General features: G+C 41.4%; 1 long non-coding RNA gene across 1 annotated transcript; it reads right to left on the reverse strand.

The window, feature by feature from the left end:
* Positions 1–374: 374 nt before the first annotated feature.
* LOC134453563 (uncharacterized) lies at positions 375–4,188 on the reverse strand. The gene is made up of 5 exons (XR_010035656.1): positions 3,293–4,188; positions 2,718–2,773; positions 2,066–2,135; positions 1,778–1,854; positions 375–1,401 (listed from the first exon to the last, which is right to left on the reverse strand). It is a non-coding gene; the product is annotated as an uncharacterized LOC134453563 (long non-coding RNA).
* Positions 4,189–17,244: the final 13,056 nt, after the last annotated feature.

Consider the following 17,244-nt stretch of genomic DNA (forward strand, 5'->3'; position numbering starts at 1 on the left):
TATTTTTAGCAAAATAATCTGCCAGTGCAGCGAGCAAATTGGACTTGGTAAGAATTCTTAAAACAAGAAAATAATATCTAAGTGGTAGGCATAGAAAAACACTTGAAACAAGTATAAAAATCTTATTTTTCTGTTGCTTGTTAAGATTTTTTTTCTTATTTTAAGCAATTTCTCCTCCTTTATTAGTCATTATTGCTTAGAATTAGATGTCATCCAAGAAATTATTGCTCAAAACAAGCATACAATACGCTTAAAACAAGGCAAATTTACTTGTTTCCAGCTCATTTTAAGTCTTAAAACTAGTCTGATTTTCTTAGCTAGAATACTTATTTTCTCATGTAGAATTAATATCTTGTTTAGGTGTATGAGAAAAATATACTTGACAAGAACGTCAAAACATTTCTTTTATTAATATTTCATCAGCTGGACAAACATGCAGTCAAACGATAATAAAACACCAAAATCTAGACAATATAATCGTATGATTTAACAGAAATTAAACAGAAAACCTGAAATTATCAGTGTACTGTACCACATTAATTTATGTGGCCTGTTCAGAAATGTCATCTTTTTCATGAATGCTTACAACCACCAGCAAATTCTAAGTAATGTCATAATCGCTTGGGCAAATGAATAATAGTCCTCTGCATGTTAATCCACCATTTTGAATGCAGTCAGATATCTCTGGCCGAAAAACATACTCTCAACAGAACAGTATGTGTCTATTTACTCACTTATTTACTTAGACATTCATGAAAAAGATGTTATTTGTGAATGGACATTTTAGAATTAACTGCCCACAGGAGCACTTTTGACTCTTTGATTCTTTCCCAAAGTGGGGGAGGAGAGGGAGAGAGAAATGTTTTCAATTATGATATCAATGTGTCCATGAAGTGCTACTGAGGCGTTATTACGCCTTTCATTATAGTGCTCATCTTTTAATCTGCATAGAAAATGCTTAGAAAAAAACCCTCAATGATACTCAATGCCATGCTGAGCTAAAAAATCATCAACTCAGATCAGAGAACAGCACAGAAAAGTATGCATAGAAATGTGATGCATTGTCCTTTTATACAATGGCTTAAAACCTGAGATTGCCAGTGTCCAACATATTTACTGTAGTTTATAGTGATTGAACCTTTTGGGCATCTTTTCCAAATTCACCAGAACATATATTTCAGTTCATCTGGATACTTAAAATTGTAAATCCAAATCCACAGAGTTGAGATTGAGGGTATATACCGGTAACCGAGTCCAAAGAGCATCACACATGCACAAGAGATGCTCCGAGTTCACTGTACAGCTCCATGCCTTGTATCACAGTGTCTGGCACGGGATGTTCCTTGCAAACCATATACGTAGATGTGCAGTCTGCCTTTGGATCACTTCGCCACTCTAGTCCTGATGGTGGAAAAAGAAAATGCAGAAAGCTTAACACTGTGCACACACTTTTTATGTAGCTTTAATGGCACTAAATGTAAAAATGCTGATGTCTAGTGAATGACAACCATGGCCACTAATACGGGGCATTTAATAGTGTGCTTGTCAGTGATATGCAGGTGCCATTTATCGCGTGCTCTCTTTATTGGGGTGCAGATCGTTTGTGAACATCATAATCAGAACTGTTCAAAATTCAGAGTCAGTGAACCTAGAGGTGGGCCATGCGTCTCCCACACCTAATGTCTGACCTTCTAATACCTGATACCCAACTTCATTATATTGTTTGCAACTCAAACACAATGTTTCCATTAGCTGTTGGAGCCATGAGTTATCCTACCTTCCTTCTGGCAATGCCTCCATTCTCCTTGACAACCTCCAAGATGCTTCCTCAAGTATATGTCAGGCACAGGAACTCTGCATTAACCAAAGACACAGTACAAGAAAATTGTCAGGCCCAGTTGTGTTGTGCTTCCTGTCTGTCCTGTGACTTGTGACTATGTCTTTCTATCTCTGGGCCTGCAGGTGGGGCAACACCTGTGGTCAAGCCACAAAGACATCCTACAGGACAGACATACATCAACACTTAAATACTATCTGTTATGACATAATGTACCACCATACTTACTTCACTCAATGTCAGCAACGCAGGCCATGCGGTGTAGACTGCCAGCGTATCTTAGACAAGCCTTTTGCACCTATGACAAAACACATAATGAGAGTGCTGGAGTTGATGTAACAGAAATTACAAGATAAGATGAGGGCTAACATCACAATGGCATTGACTGACTTCCTGTAAAACCTAAGTTGAGACCAGGGGTCAAGGAGAGTAGAGTAGCCTCAATCAAATATAATCTGCCATATCAAATAGCCTATGTCACTGCATAGATGTTGACTGACGCATGTTGTTGGATTACCAATGATTTTGCATCCTCAAGCAACTCCACACCATGCATGAAACACCACTTCTTGTTGTCTATGGCAAGCAAGTCAGGTACATCTTCACCACTTTTTAGACTGGGGAATATTGTCACCATTTAAAAATATTGGTAAATAACGTGACTACAGCCACTTAAGACAGCGTGAAATTAAAAGTTAATTAAAATATTTTTCACCATATCCATGTTTCATACAATACAAAATAACTGTTGACACCATGCCAACATGAAAATGATAATCGGCTAAAAAAATATGTTTATCCTCATTTTGCTTTGGTGTAAGTAAAGTGTTCAAGCAGAGGGTAAAGTGTAAAAACAATTGAACATGGACATAAATCCTACCTTTTACAATGACTGTCTTCAAAGTCACATCTTCCACTCGCACAGGGGGCAACCATCTGTCAAGTTGAAAAACAGAGGTGAACCTTTTCTCACAATATCGGCAAACATGGCTTTTCAAAGGTGATATTCAGGACTGGCCAATAGTGACGCTCATTACAAAAAATAAGATACATATTTTGAGTAACATGTGGGGCATTACAGGGCAATAGCAAGCTAGAGAGCAATAGCTAGCTGCTAAGCTAAACAGCAGCAGGTGTTAAACTATGTTTAAAATAATTATGCTGGTAATTTACACTTCAGACTGGATAAACCTTAAGGCAACTTTTTTTTTACTCCTGAAGATGTTGCACAAGATAAGCTAGCCTACTGTTTAAGAGTGGATATTTGAATGCAAGACAAACAGCTTGTCAGATCACACAGCATGATCTAACAATCGTATCAGTTAACTTTCCATACAGACAAAAACGCCAAAAACATCACAATAGCGTAGTATACTTCACAAATGACTGTAATGGTGTCTTAATACAAGCATATTGCCAAAGATGACAAGGATTGAAACGGATTGTGAAACTTACCCGGCTGAAAACGATTGCCTCAATTTCAAAGCAGGAGACCAACTGACGAACAGGAAGTGACGTAATTCCATTTCCGGTTTTACTCTTTGGTGTTTTTTGTTTTTGTTTGTTATCCCACCTGAATTACAGCATGAATTTCACATATATAGTTTTGATTTATGTAAAATATTTCTGTACCAATAAGGTAACAACTTGGTGCCAGCAGGAAGAAGATAAATACCGTCAATGAAAATGTGTTTCGACAATAGGCGATTCATTTCTTACTGCCACCTACTGTTCTGGAGTGTGATGTGCATGTCAGTTAATATTATGAGCTTTTTTCAAGTGCATACATTATTTGTTTAGGCCTAGATTATTTGTTTAAAAGTTCATACGCGGACAGTTCAAATGGTGTTTATATGATTTCAATGAATCATTTTTCCATTTTATAATAATATTCCTTAAATGTATGTATACATATTTCTTAATATTTACCAGGACCCAGAAACATTTTTTGAGTGTGCCTTAAAAATGAACACAAAAAAACCTGTTGCCCTTACTGTTGCAGTTGTGCAACAGGAAATAAAACGTGCATTGAAGCACTTTATTTTGTCAAATCATATTGATCTAGATGTTATAACTTCCACTTTTGTTTTTATCAGCAGCAAGGACCATGCTATACATCTTATCATAGAATTAAGTGAAATAACTCACAACCTTTTTTGCTCTGATGACGGAAACTTTACAAAAATTGAGACAGAGCAGCATCTTAAAAAAGCAGCATCCTGAACAACAACATGCCCCCTAAACAACATTATATGCAACATTTACCTTCACACTGGGTACTTTGATGAGACACGTGTGCATGAGGTTAGAGTCAAAGCATTATTTGTTTTATTCTAAATTTCTAAATTAATTTAGGCCTATAAAATGTCTGCAAATGTCTTGTAAATCAAAGCAAAATGGCCCTGCCATGGGCAACCGGTAGGGCACTGCTGTGTGGCCGACACGGGTTCGATTCCCGGTCCGGGTCATTTGCCGACCCCTCCGCATCTCTCTCCCCATTCGCCTCCTGTCCACCTCTCAAACTGTCCTGTCAGTTACAAAAAAGTTGTAAAAAAGACCAAAAACAATCTTTAAAAAAAAAATCATAGCAAAATTGTCGAAAGTAGCCTACCCATCAAACAAACAGTATATTTGCTCATGAAAAAGCATTGGGCCACACATCAGCGGTATCAAGGCGTCAGAGGCATATGTCAGTTCAAAGATTAGATTTTTTGAATATCATCTCTGAAATGGATGTTTCTTGGTAACAATTAGGAAAGACCATAATCACAGAAATGGGACTCCCTATTTTTTTTAATATAAGGGCAGTCATGGGTGAGCGGTTAGGGCGTCAGACTTGCATCCCAGAGGTTGCCGGTTCGACTCCCGACCCGTCAGGTTGGGGAGTAATCAACCAGTGCTCTCCCCCATCCTCCTCCATGACTGAGGTACCCTGAACATGGTACCGTCCCAGTGCACTGCTCCCCATGGGGCGCCACTGAGGAATGCCCCCTTGCACGGGTGAGGCATACATGCAATTTCGTTGTGTGCAGTGTGCAGTGTTCACTTGTGTGCTGTGGAGTGCTGTGTCACAATGACAATGGGAGTTGGAGTTTCCCAATGGGCTTTCACTTTTCACTTATATGTGTTATTGATTCATCTACAGTATATTTTGCTGTGAATATCAAGTGTTTGACACATTGAGATGGGATACAGATTTACAATCATGAAATTGCTATGCCAAATGCTGCACAGACAACAGAAATGTCAAAGCTATGAATCATGAATGGAAATCTCAATGGCCCTATTAATTTGTATGCTATCACAGTTGATTAGCTAGAATATCTTAGTGAGATCGAGCCAGTTCTTAAAACAGGTTCATTTGGATTGTCTTATTGTCTTGAAACAAGTAAAAATGTACTCACAGTCTAATTGTTAATGCGACTCTGTCAGTATGTGTTCTATTTTAAGAAAAAAGCTGCTCAGAACTAGTTTTATTATCTAGGTAGGATAAAAAAGATGAATTTTCTTGAAACAAGTCAAATAATCTTAACAATAGTCAGTCTTACCAAGAAAATACATTCAAAAACAAGTGTAATGAGAACAAAATGCTGAATTCAAGTATATTACACTTGTAGAGATTTTCGTTTTTTGCAGTGTGTACTGGGGGAAAAATAGGGTCTGGAAACTTTTGGCTGAAATGGGCCCTCATAATTAGGGGCACAGAACTGACTGATTTTTTTTCACATTTCTGAAAATAGGGGCCCAAGAGGGTGCGGGGCCCACCAGGAAATGCCCGCTATGCTAGATGGCCAGTCCAGCCCTGCCGATGTCCCCAAATATGTGCAGGTGTCGCATGGCGATTACAACAGAGCTCTATTTTGTGTGAGCCACCACACAGGAAGGTGCAAACGGATCTCATCTTGATCTCAGCTTAAAGTATCCCAGGACCGAGGCAAGCTACAAAATGCCACACATGATTTGCAGAACACCAAGCACTCAGATGGGAAACTAGTGAAATAAAATAGTTAAAACTACCAGAATACCTTCCAACAATATTTTGAAGAGCATTCAAACAAGGAGATTACCACTCTGGCAATATTTTAAAAGTGGCCCAGTTTTAGCTTTGTTCTGCACTGTATTATGGGCTGTATTTGTAGGACATCAGGGTGAAAGAGCCAAAACATAGTTACTCAGCCATTACAGGACATGAAAACTGTGTGACGTCCTTGTTATACAAGGTGGAATGAAGGGGAAAGTAACCATATTTTGTATAATTTACTATCCAACTGCTTCAATACACCTCTCACCATGAAGGATGATTTGTTGCCACGGGCAATTTCCCTACCCACTCCAGCAGAGGTGTCAAAAGTACACTCAAATTTGTTTGTTAAGTAGACATATAGATACTGCTGTTTAAAAACATTCTGGTAAAAGTTAAAGTAGGTCTATCATCTTGACCTCTGTACTCAAATACACATGGAAATGGATATCCTCAAAAACCACTTTAAGGTATAAAAGTATAAAGAAATCTTAGAAATGATAAATTAGTATGTAAGTAATGTAAGGATGTGCTCCGTAGAATCCTTCAACTGAGCAATAAACTCAGACACTCAAGAGCTATGTATGAGGGTATGTGTCCAGCTGTTTGTTATTTTCTTGGGAACTGGTCTGTGTGATTGATGAAAAGAAGCCCTCTTCTGAAGAAGGTGAGCTCTCAGCTTGATTCTCATCACCTTGGTCTTTCAAGTGACTTTTGATGCTGTTAAGGCCTAATTAACCCTCAAAACTCCAGCAGCATGGAGCTGTACAGCAAATGTCACTGTGATTTCAAAACAACACTGCTGTAGGCCTATAAGTTAGTCCAATATGCCTTTGTAGACACTTCAGACATCATTTTAATGCCATGTAGGCCAGCGGTGTCAAACTCATTTTGGTCCGGGGGCCGCATATAACCCATGTGGACCTCAAGCGGGCCGCATTAGTAACATCATCGTAAAAAAAAAAAAAAAACGTAAAGCAGAGGATTAGTGTTCAGTACTATCACGTTTTAAGTGTGTTATATGAATATATAGAAAGCAATGTAATACTGATAATCCTATGCAAAATTTCCTTGACTTCATTCATTCATTGCCAACCGTCAATTAATTAAATATGGGACAGTTCAATTTGGCAGGGGGTCTGGGGGTTTTCCCCCAGAAAATGTTGTATTTCTTATATGTAATTTCCTGCATTTTCACGCATTCTAACATCCCGTTTCCAGTTTGAGCTTAATAGGAACCAATACAAATCCAATTATATTTATATTTAATTACAACCAATACCAATACAATACGAATAAAAAGTATTAACATTTTATCTCTATGTATGAGGTCTATAATATGTGAGCTTTATCAAATGCCTGTTACAGTACAAATTCACTATTTATAATAGAAGTGTGATGTGCACTTTACTACATATATACCGTGTAACAGAGGGACCATTGGGTTGATGTCATGCAGGTCTCGATTTTGCCCCGAGGGCCGTAATTGCGCATTTCGGCTATTTCATTGAAAAAAAAAAGTAAAAAAAAAAATAGTAATAATATTTTTTATTTATTTTTCTACATCCGGGCCGGATGGAACCCTCTGGCGGGCCGGATGTTTGACACCCCTGATGTAGGCCTATGTGTGTTGGGATTTGCACTTGCAACCTTTCTGATCTTTAGACCACCTCCCTACCCACTAGGCCAAGCAACTCTGATTAGTACCCACAGCAAGACAATCAGCAGTGGTTGACTAGGAGTGTTCTAAGAGCAGAGTTCTAAAATTCAAATTCTCAAATTAGGGAAAAAGCTGGCAGTTGGTCTAAGTGTTCTATGCCTCTCTTAATTGGAGGGCAGTCATGGGTGAGCGGTTAGGGCGTCAGACTTGCATCCCAGAGGTTGCCGCTCGACTCCCGACCCGCCAGGTTGGTGGGGGGAGTAATCAACCAGTGCTCTCCCCCATCCTCCTCCATGACTAAGGTACCCTGAGCATGGTACCGTCCCATCGCACTGCTCCCCATGGGGCGCCACTGAGGGCTGCCCCCTTGCACGGGTGAGGCATAAATGCAATTTCGTTGTGTGCAGTGTGCAGTGTTTACTTGTGTGCTGTGGAGTGCTGTGTCACAATGACAATGGGAGTTGGAGTTTCCCAATGGGCTTTCACTTTTTTCACTTTCAATTGGCTGCACATGTGCTGCTGCAGCCTGATGCTGCAGACTGTTGTTTGTTGTTCTGATTTTATGACTCAGATTTTAAAGCTTTATCCCACTCTAGCTTTAGAGTGAGTGATATTCCACCATTCCACCATTCATTTTAATGGCACAAAAAAGTTGCAGAAAAATCTCCAAACAGGGTTTGTTGTTATAGAGTTTGAATGGTTGACTGAATACACTTTTTCCTGACATCCGCATTACTGACTCTCTACCCCTGTTCAAATCCAGACGGAAACGGTGTTACTGGTAAATTGTTTGGTATTTTATCTGGTATTTATCCCATTCCATTTCATACTGTCTACTAGTATTATGCAGAGAGAGCATGCTTGTGCATATAGTGTAGCCTGGATCCTCAGTATGTAATAGTGTGCTTATGCTAGCTGAACAAATTTGGTTTCACAAAGAACAGCCTGACTCTGACCCAAGGAGAAGATTCCGCATCATTGTGATAGTAATCATCATCATCATCCACATGATCATCACCACCATCATCATCATCATTAGACTTGCCGTCATCGTCATCGTCATCATCATCATCGTCATCACCGTCATCACCGTCATCACCGTCGTCATCATCATCATCATCATCATCATCATCATCATCATTAGACGTACCAGCAGCAGCATTATCATTATCATCATCAATTTTATTTCCCAAAAGCCACAGCCACTATACTTTGCAATGCCTGATATGTACAGGAAGGTCTGCTGACCACACAGGTCTGTTGGGCCAAGTCATATGAAAGGCTCCCCTATGCAATACTGTAATGGGGCCTCGATCCTGCAACCACTCGCCCCCACCCCCCACACACCCCACTTCCAGCTTTGTCTGACAAGCATGTTTTATAATGCAAGTAGGCCTAATCAAAAAAAAAAAAAAATCACCAACTACTAAACATGCTACAAACTCACTAACAACAACATGGGAACATTGATGGAAATATGACTCTTCTTATTATTGTAATGTACATTTTTGTCAATATTCAAACTCTGGAGACGGAGGAGACATTTCCTGTGTCAAGACTCCTGTGGAACTGGAACATTAATCCACTCCACCAGATTCGCAGAATTATAGCACCAACAGCCTTTGAGCTTTCATTGGCTTTAGCAGCAGACAGCAGGTACAGGTGTGTGTGTGTGCGTGTGCGTGTGTGTGTGTGTGTGTGTGTGTGTGTGTGTGTGTGTGTGTGTGTGTGTGTGTGTGTGTGGGTGTGGATGTGGGTGTGGGTTCGTGCGTGCGTGCCTGTGTGTGTGCGCGCATGTGCATGTGTATGTGCGTGTGTGTCTGCCTGTGTGTGTGTGCCTGTGTGTGTGCGAGCGTGCACATGATTTTTCCTTTGAGCCATTACCAGCCTCTGGGAGAGAGTAGGGGTAGAGTGCTGCCAGGGTCCAGGCAGGGCATGATATCCAGATGGGGTCTCAGCTGCCTACCGACCACCACTTTCCTCTCCAGACACCCTCAGAACACTCCAGAAGAGACAAGAAGGGATGGGAGAGGATGAGGAGAGGAGAGCCAAGACATCCTCTATCCTATGTCCAAGAACCAAACAATAACTAACGGACACCAGGGGAAAACTGGCCATAGCCACAGACAAACCCATCACTGATGTGTCACTGTTGATAAAGGCAGTGGTGATGGCTGAGCTGAAAGGGAAGACAGCAGGATAGATGGAGAACCAGAGGGATGGATGTGGAGAGAGAGGGGGGGAGTACTAGAGAGAGAGAGAGAGAGAGAGAGAGAGAGAGAGAGAGAGAGAGAGAGAGAGATTCAGAAATGGCTCTGTGTGTACTGTATTTGAATGGTTCCAATGACATGCTGTGCACATAGGCATTGCATTACAGAGGCTGAATGGTTATGGGGGGATCACGGGAGGAACTGGAGAAATAAACCTGCATCCAAATGAATGGCCATGTCCACAGTGTGCCCCTTCATCAAAATGCTGATGGCGTCCTCTCTTCTCCAGTCCTCCGCATTGCTGCTCACTCGCTTGCTGTGTCAAGCCTCGTGTTATTGATGAGACTAAAATATCTCACCAAGGAGTGGTGGGGTGTGTGTACGTGTGGGGGGTGGGGTGGGTTGTATGTTGGGGGAGAGGATAAAAAAAACCGCTCACTCTCTTCTAAGTGAGTGCAATTTCAATGGTGATGAGAAAATTACACATCGGTGAAGGGGGGTGAGCGGGGTGGAATAATGCACATATGTGTGTAGGTTTTTTTTTGGATACCTCTGCCCATTACAAAAACTGGTTTCTCATTTGAGGAGGATAGCAATCACCAAGACAATACAAGTCTCTATGGCCACTCATCAAAACAATGTTTTGCCGCTATTTTGAATTGAGGCCAGCCCCCAACACAATGCCATCACAACACTGCACACACCTCCTTGGACAATTTACACCGCACAAAAATTGGTGGACAAAAAAATGAAGCAATTATTGGCATGAATATTCCTCTACTGTGACCTGTGTGAAATCCCATTCTGGTGGCATCTTCTACTGTTTACTCAGATGGAATGGAAAGTCAGGGCTTTGAAACTTAACCAGCCAGTGGGATACGTAAATAGAGGTCTGTCGTTTGTGAATCATTTTCTGTGGGATGAAGTGAGTGGCCTGAGGCTAAAGATTATTGTTGTGCCTTTAATGTGGATTTGAATTTTCTGGCTGACTGCTTTATAATTGTCTGTCACAAAAATAAAAATAAATTAGACCTGTGTTGTTCAGCAGAATCCATCTTAATGCAGCAAGCAATTACCTACCATATCTCATGTGCTAAACACATTGAAGAAGTCATGGTTGCAAAATGTCTGGGTTGGATGGGAAGAAAAAAGGCATCTTCATCATTGTGATATGGTATGCAAAACTAGCCTGGCCGCACCCTTGTAGCCTACTAGGCTATTTCCATTCATAGTCTAGTCTGGAACTGCAGAATCAAGAAATTATCAAGACTCGACTGGAGCAAAAAAATGCCCAGGCATTTTTTGTGCAGTTCCATCTAAATTATTGGACAGTAAAAAAACAAAACAAGTATCACTCTTGCTGCACATTCCAGCGATTCTCTGTCGCTTCATCTTGTCGACGGCTGATGAATTCAGTAAGCCAGATTACCAATGTAGGCCTAGAAACAATTACTAGTTGGTTTGAGATGTGCACATGATTTCATCCAATCACTAAGATTTGGCCACGTGTAATGAGTCATCATTCACCCCTCTCCTTCAACCCTTTCTCTCATTGGCCAGCTCTGTAACAACATTATCTCCTGAGTGGAAATATATGAATGGCAAGGTCATACAGGCTAGCTCACACCCATTATGTTAACATAAACATCAGCATGCTGTTTGCAAGAATGTTTCTGGTCAAAGACCAAATGGTTTACACAGATTTCACACAAATGGCATGACTGTAATTGAGAGAGTCCATACAGTCTGGATGAATTTTGAGGTCCAGTTGATGTTCCCTATTCTCAGATCTTTGGCCCACAAAAATCTGACACCTATAAAAAAGAACAATGACTGGCAGAGTCAGTATAGTATCAGCATCACTTGTTGGTTGAATCCTTGTGAAATATATATGAGATCTCTGTAAATGTCAGGCTGGTTTGGAGAGGCATCTTGGTCTTATCTAATTTCTGTGGATGTGCCCGTTGTAAGCACAAGATGTGAGGCAGCACACCCACGCATATTCTCATATTCTATGTCCTTGTTTGATCACATGAATAGTTTAACAGTGCTTCAGCAAAAACACAATACAAAACAAATAGGTATCACAAATATACATTTGTGAAGATGTACATACACCTCCAGGAGTCTGCAGGTCCAATATCAATACACGCGATGCAAAATTGACTTTTCTTACATGGACCAAGCAATGAAAGAGGAACACTGAATAATTGATACAAAGCGAAAATGAGAAGAAATACATTTGAAATAATTGATATTGAGTTGGAAATGTAGCATACATCCCAAGTAAGAATGCCATTGGTTTTTCATGTGTGGTTTTTTCACGAGTTTCAGTCATTGAATTTGTATTGATATTGCCTTTTAATAAACATCTAATGGATTAGATGGGTTATTACATAGTTATTACTGCTTTATGACTGCAAAAGAAAACAAGAACAGAACAATTGATTGTTTTCTATATTGTTCTTCAGAGGCATCAGAAGACTATTCCCAGGGGTATAACTCCACGCTCACAAAAGAAGTCCTTGATTATGTCAGGAATTAACTGATATTCAGCACGAGCGGGGGAAAAATTAATTGAACTTGCTACAGGACCACACATGCTGCGATAATATTCTACAAACAATAAGCATATACATATCCTTGTCAGCGATCACACACACAGAGAGAGACACACAGACAAACACACACACAATTCCCTTGTGGCAACAAGCCAGCGGTGACACAATTAACTTGAAATGGTTGGACAAAAAAACTTTGATAATCAAGTGGTGCCAATCAGAGGGGGATAATTAAAATGCTAATACTGAGGTTACACTTGCACTGGCACCCGATGGATGAGTCAGAATGAAGTGTTATGAGAACTCATATTGCATGGCCATCACATCTCACTGCAGTGTGAGAGGAGAGGGATAGAGAAAGATATGTGTTAGTAGTGTTAGTAGTGTTACTAGTGTGTGTGTGTGTGTGTGTGTGTGTGTGTGTGTGTGTGTGTGTGTGTGTGTGTGTGTGTGTGTGTGTGTGTGTGTGTGTGTGTGTGTGTGTGTGTGTGTGTGTGCGTGTGTGTGTGTGCGTGGGGGGGGGGGTTGTGTATGTGTGTGTGTGTGTGTGTGTGTGTGTGTGTGTGTGTGTGTGTGTGTGTGTGTGTGTGTGTGTGTGTGTGTGTGTGTGTGTGTGTGTGCGTGTGTGCGTGTGCGTGGTGTGTACGCCCATCTATTTTCACATCCACGTGTAAGTCAAACTGTGAAACCATGTCTACACCTGCCTGCCGGTAATATCATTTTTGAAGTGTACTTTGTTTTTTTCCTGTACTCTGCTCAATCTCAAGCATAATTTCTGCATCGTCTGTTAAAACCAACTCCACAGCCAAAAAATCTAAACATACAACAACAATTAAGACATTCTTAGAAAAAGGTAAAAAGGTATTCTAAGCGCCATAGTGGTCCACTGTTTGTTCATTTGTCCAGCTCATTACATTATCACTCTTGCCATGTAGGTAGATGTCAGTGTCAGATCAGGGTATTTAAATCTGATGAAAAAACTGACATCTTACAGTGTTACACATTTTTGTAACACTTGGTGCAGCTTGTTACATTGGTTAAATGCTGCACGGTCATGCAAAGCAAGTGTGTGTGTGTGTGTGTGTGTGTGTGTGTGTGTGTGTGTGTGTGTGTGTGTGTGTGTGTGTGTGTGTGTGTGTGTGTGTGTGTGTGTGTGTGTGTGTGTGTGTGTGCGTGTGTGCGTGTGTGTGCGAGAGAGAGAGAGAGAGAGAGAGAGAGAGAGAGAGAGAGAGAGAGAGAGAGAGAGAGAGAGAGAGAGAGCTCTCGCCTCACTGGTCCACTGTAAGCATCTAAAGGGGTTGTTTGTTAAAGCCCAGTGCGGATCTGAACAGCGTAACAAGGGGGTAGGGCAGGGAGACATGCATATGAAGACATGCACACCCCCCCCCCACCACTCTCTCTCTCTCTCTCTCTCTCTCTCTCTCTCTCTCTCTCTCTCTCTCTCTCTCTCTCTCTCTCTCCCCACCCTCTTTCTCTCTCGCTTATCTCCCTTCTTTCTTTTCTTTCTTTCTTTCCCCCACCTCCCCCCTCTCTCTGCACACACAGACACACAGACACAGAGACAGACACACACACACACACACACACACACACACACACACACACACACACACACACACACACACACACACACACACACACACACACACACACACACACACACACACACACACACACACACACACACAATGATTTCCCGTGCCATTTAATTAAAAGCCAGTCAGTCTCTGGAACACCCCGAAGCACCTCTACTGTCAATCATGTCTCCATCCCCCCCTCCTCTCTCTCAGAAAATAAAAAAAGAAATGAAAAATCACTACCTCCACAAGTGCTATCAGTAATTGCCAAGGACGTTCTAGACAAATTAATGAGTCCACACCGTCATAACTTGATAATAAAAGAATTAGTGGATTTGACAACGTGTAGCATGTCAGGGACAAACAGGCCACAGAGATAGGGGCTGCTGTGCACCTCTTGTGTGTCTGTATGTGTCTGTGCGTATGTGTATGTGTATGTGTCTGTGAGAGAGAGAGAGAGGGAGAGAGAGAGAGAGAGAGAGAGAGAGAGAGAGAGAGAGAGAGAGAGAGAGAGAGAGAGAGAGAGAGAGAGAGAGAGAGAGAGAGAGAGTGAGAGAGAGAGAGAGATAGTCTTTGTTTTCGTGTCTGGTTGTAACAGTACACATAAAAAAATTACCAGTGTCATTTTTGCTGTTAGTGTGTGTGTGTGTGTGTGTGTGTGTGTGTGTGTGTGTGTGTGTGTGTGTGTGTGTGTGTGTGTGTGTGTGTGTGTGTGTGTGTGTGTGTGTGTGTGTGTGTGTGTGCGCGTGTGTCTGTGTCTGTGTGTAGGCCTATATGCATGTGTGCGTGTGTGCGTGTGTGCGTGTGTGCGTGCGTGTGTGCGTGCGTGTGTGTCTGTGTCTGTGTCTGTGTGCGTGAATATAGCAATTAAACAATATGTCAGCGTCTTTTTGTCATGTGTGTCTTTGTGCATGTGCGTGTGTGTGTGTGTGCGTGTGTGCGTGTGTGTGTGTGTGTGTGTGTGTGTGTGTGTGTGTGTGTGTGTGTGTGTGTGTGTGTGTGTGTGTGTGTGTGTGTGTGTGTGTGTGTGTGTGTGTGTGTGTGTGTGTGTGTGTGTGTGTGTATGTGTCTGTGTTTGTGCGCGTGAGTGTTTGCATGCATTTGTTGCTGGTGCCTTGTAAACAGATTGCTAGTCAGATGGCTGTAGCATAACAGCATGCCAATATTTTTCAAAGGGCTCCGAAGAGTTTGATGCTTTTCCTACAAGCTTTTTACAGGTGACTACAGAAGCACTCCTCTAATTAGAAAAATTAAAGCGATTGATATCGCTTTCATCCAATACAGGATTTGTATTCATTATTTCATTTATGTATTCATTTTATTTTATTTATTTATGTATTTATTTATTTATTTATTTATTCATTGATTCATTTTTCCATTTACACACTAACAGTTTACAATAGTGGCCATTGACGAATATGATAGCAGTTAATGTGGGTGGTCTCGTGCAGCCTCATACATGAAGTTGTGTTGTGTAAAGTATCTAAATCCACATAGCTACAGGGACTTCATCCTCATCATCATCATCATCATTATTATTAATATCAGTAGTAGTAGTAGTAGTAGTAGTAGTAGTAGTAGTAGTAGTAGTAGTAGTAGTAGTAGTAGTAATGGTATTATTATTAATTGTATTGCAACGCAAAATAATAATAGTAATATAAATAATATAATGATAAATAATAAAAGTCTGTTGAACTCGCTACCATACCAAAGCATCAATTGTGATGTCCATCTAGTCGGCCATCTTGAAAGCACGGCCCACCCATCCTACTAGAAATCGTTTCCAGGTGCACACACAGATTCATGAATGCACACAGGGCCGGAGGACCCAATGCAACACTCACACAATTAGATCTCTACACAGAACATTTCCATTGTGAACTCAACAGTCAATTTTAACATCTTCTAGATTGTATTTGGTCCCAGAGTATACTCTAAGTGTTGAGCTAACACTGCATTCTTTATTGTGTAGGCTATCCTTGTCTTCGTGATGGAACTCAGCCCTATTCTGTCCCTATCCTCCTCCTCCTCCTCCTCCTCCTCCTCCTCCTCCTGGAGTTGAGGCATTTCTGCTGAGACTTGCCAACCACTCAGGTATCCCTGATCCTGCTTATGTTGATCTCATCCCCTTCACCTGCTATGAATCACTGACCCCTGAGTCTCCCAGGGGCCCTTTAGGGGCCGTGACACGGGGGCCCAACCTACATCTCCTCCCACAATGAGGAATCATTTGTATTCAAAGGCCGAATAGAGGAAGGGGAGGGAAAAAAATGTCCAGTCTGTCTGCATGTTCAACTCTCTGGAGGTAAGAGTCCATTTGTAATACAACAGGGTGGTAGGAGAATCAGGCATTTACTCACCACTTGCTGTCTGTCAGTGTGGTGTGGTGCTATGGGAAATAAAATGCAACATTGTGGTAACAGGAAAGCAGGCACAAAATGTAGGCGACATACAGGAAATACTATTTGTCATATTATTGTGTCGTATTGTATTGTTCTTTTTTGGTCTTTTTTCAACTTTTTCTTGAAGACAGGACAGTAGTAGTAGTAGGACAGTAGACAGTAGACAGTAGTAGGAGAGGTAAAATGGGGAAAGAAACGAGGAGGGGTCGGCAAATAACCCGCTGGTGTAGCAGTCCAGTGCCCTACGTTAGAGCCAGGCCATATTCTATTGTTCAAGTGGTCAAAAGAGAAGTAATAAAAGAATCTTCATGGTGACAATTTAATAAATGGCATTTCTTTTATTGTTCGATATACACTAAAGCAGAGCACAGTCAGGGGTATGGGAAATCTGCTTTCCTCTTATCACTAAGCCCTCCATATGTGCCGTTTGCTATCCTACATCAGGTCCCTTAGGGTTGCATAGGCCCATGCTGCCAGTGGTAACACAGCTCAGATTCCACTGGATAACAGCCACCCTAACACTACACACACAACAGGCACATCCAACCCTACGGTACACCATCTCATTCCTCTCTTAAATAACACATTCTCTCCAACATTCCCCAGTCTACCTCCACCGGCTAACAATCACTTTCACCCCCAACTCTACCTCTGCTCGCACCACCTAAACCCCTCACCCCACAAAGTCTCAGACTCATCCTCTCTATTGCCCCCCGTATCTGAGAGACGCACTAAACCAGGGGTGCATTTCTAGAAACCATAGTTGTTAACTATGTCAGCTACTTTGTTGTTTGCAATGCAATTTCAAATTGTAGCTAACTGGCTAACAACTCTGCTTTCGAGAAACACAGCCCAGAATGATAACCCATTGTGAGTCCCATGAGCCTGGATAAGGCCATCTCCACTGCAGTCACTCCATATGCAGCGATGAGTAAAGCAGGCCTGTCAGAATCACAATCACAACATCTGCGTGGCT

This window comes from Engraulis encrasicolus, chromosome 8 (assembly GCF_034702125.1).
Source record: "Engraulis encrasicolus isolate BLACKSEA-1 chromosome 8, IST_EnEncr_1.0, whole genome shotgun sequence".
NCBI lineage: Eukaryota > Metazoa > Chordata > Actinopteri > Clupeiformes > Engraulidae > Engraulis > Engraulis encrasicolus.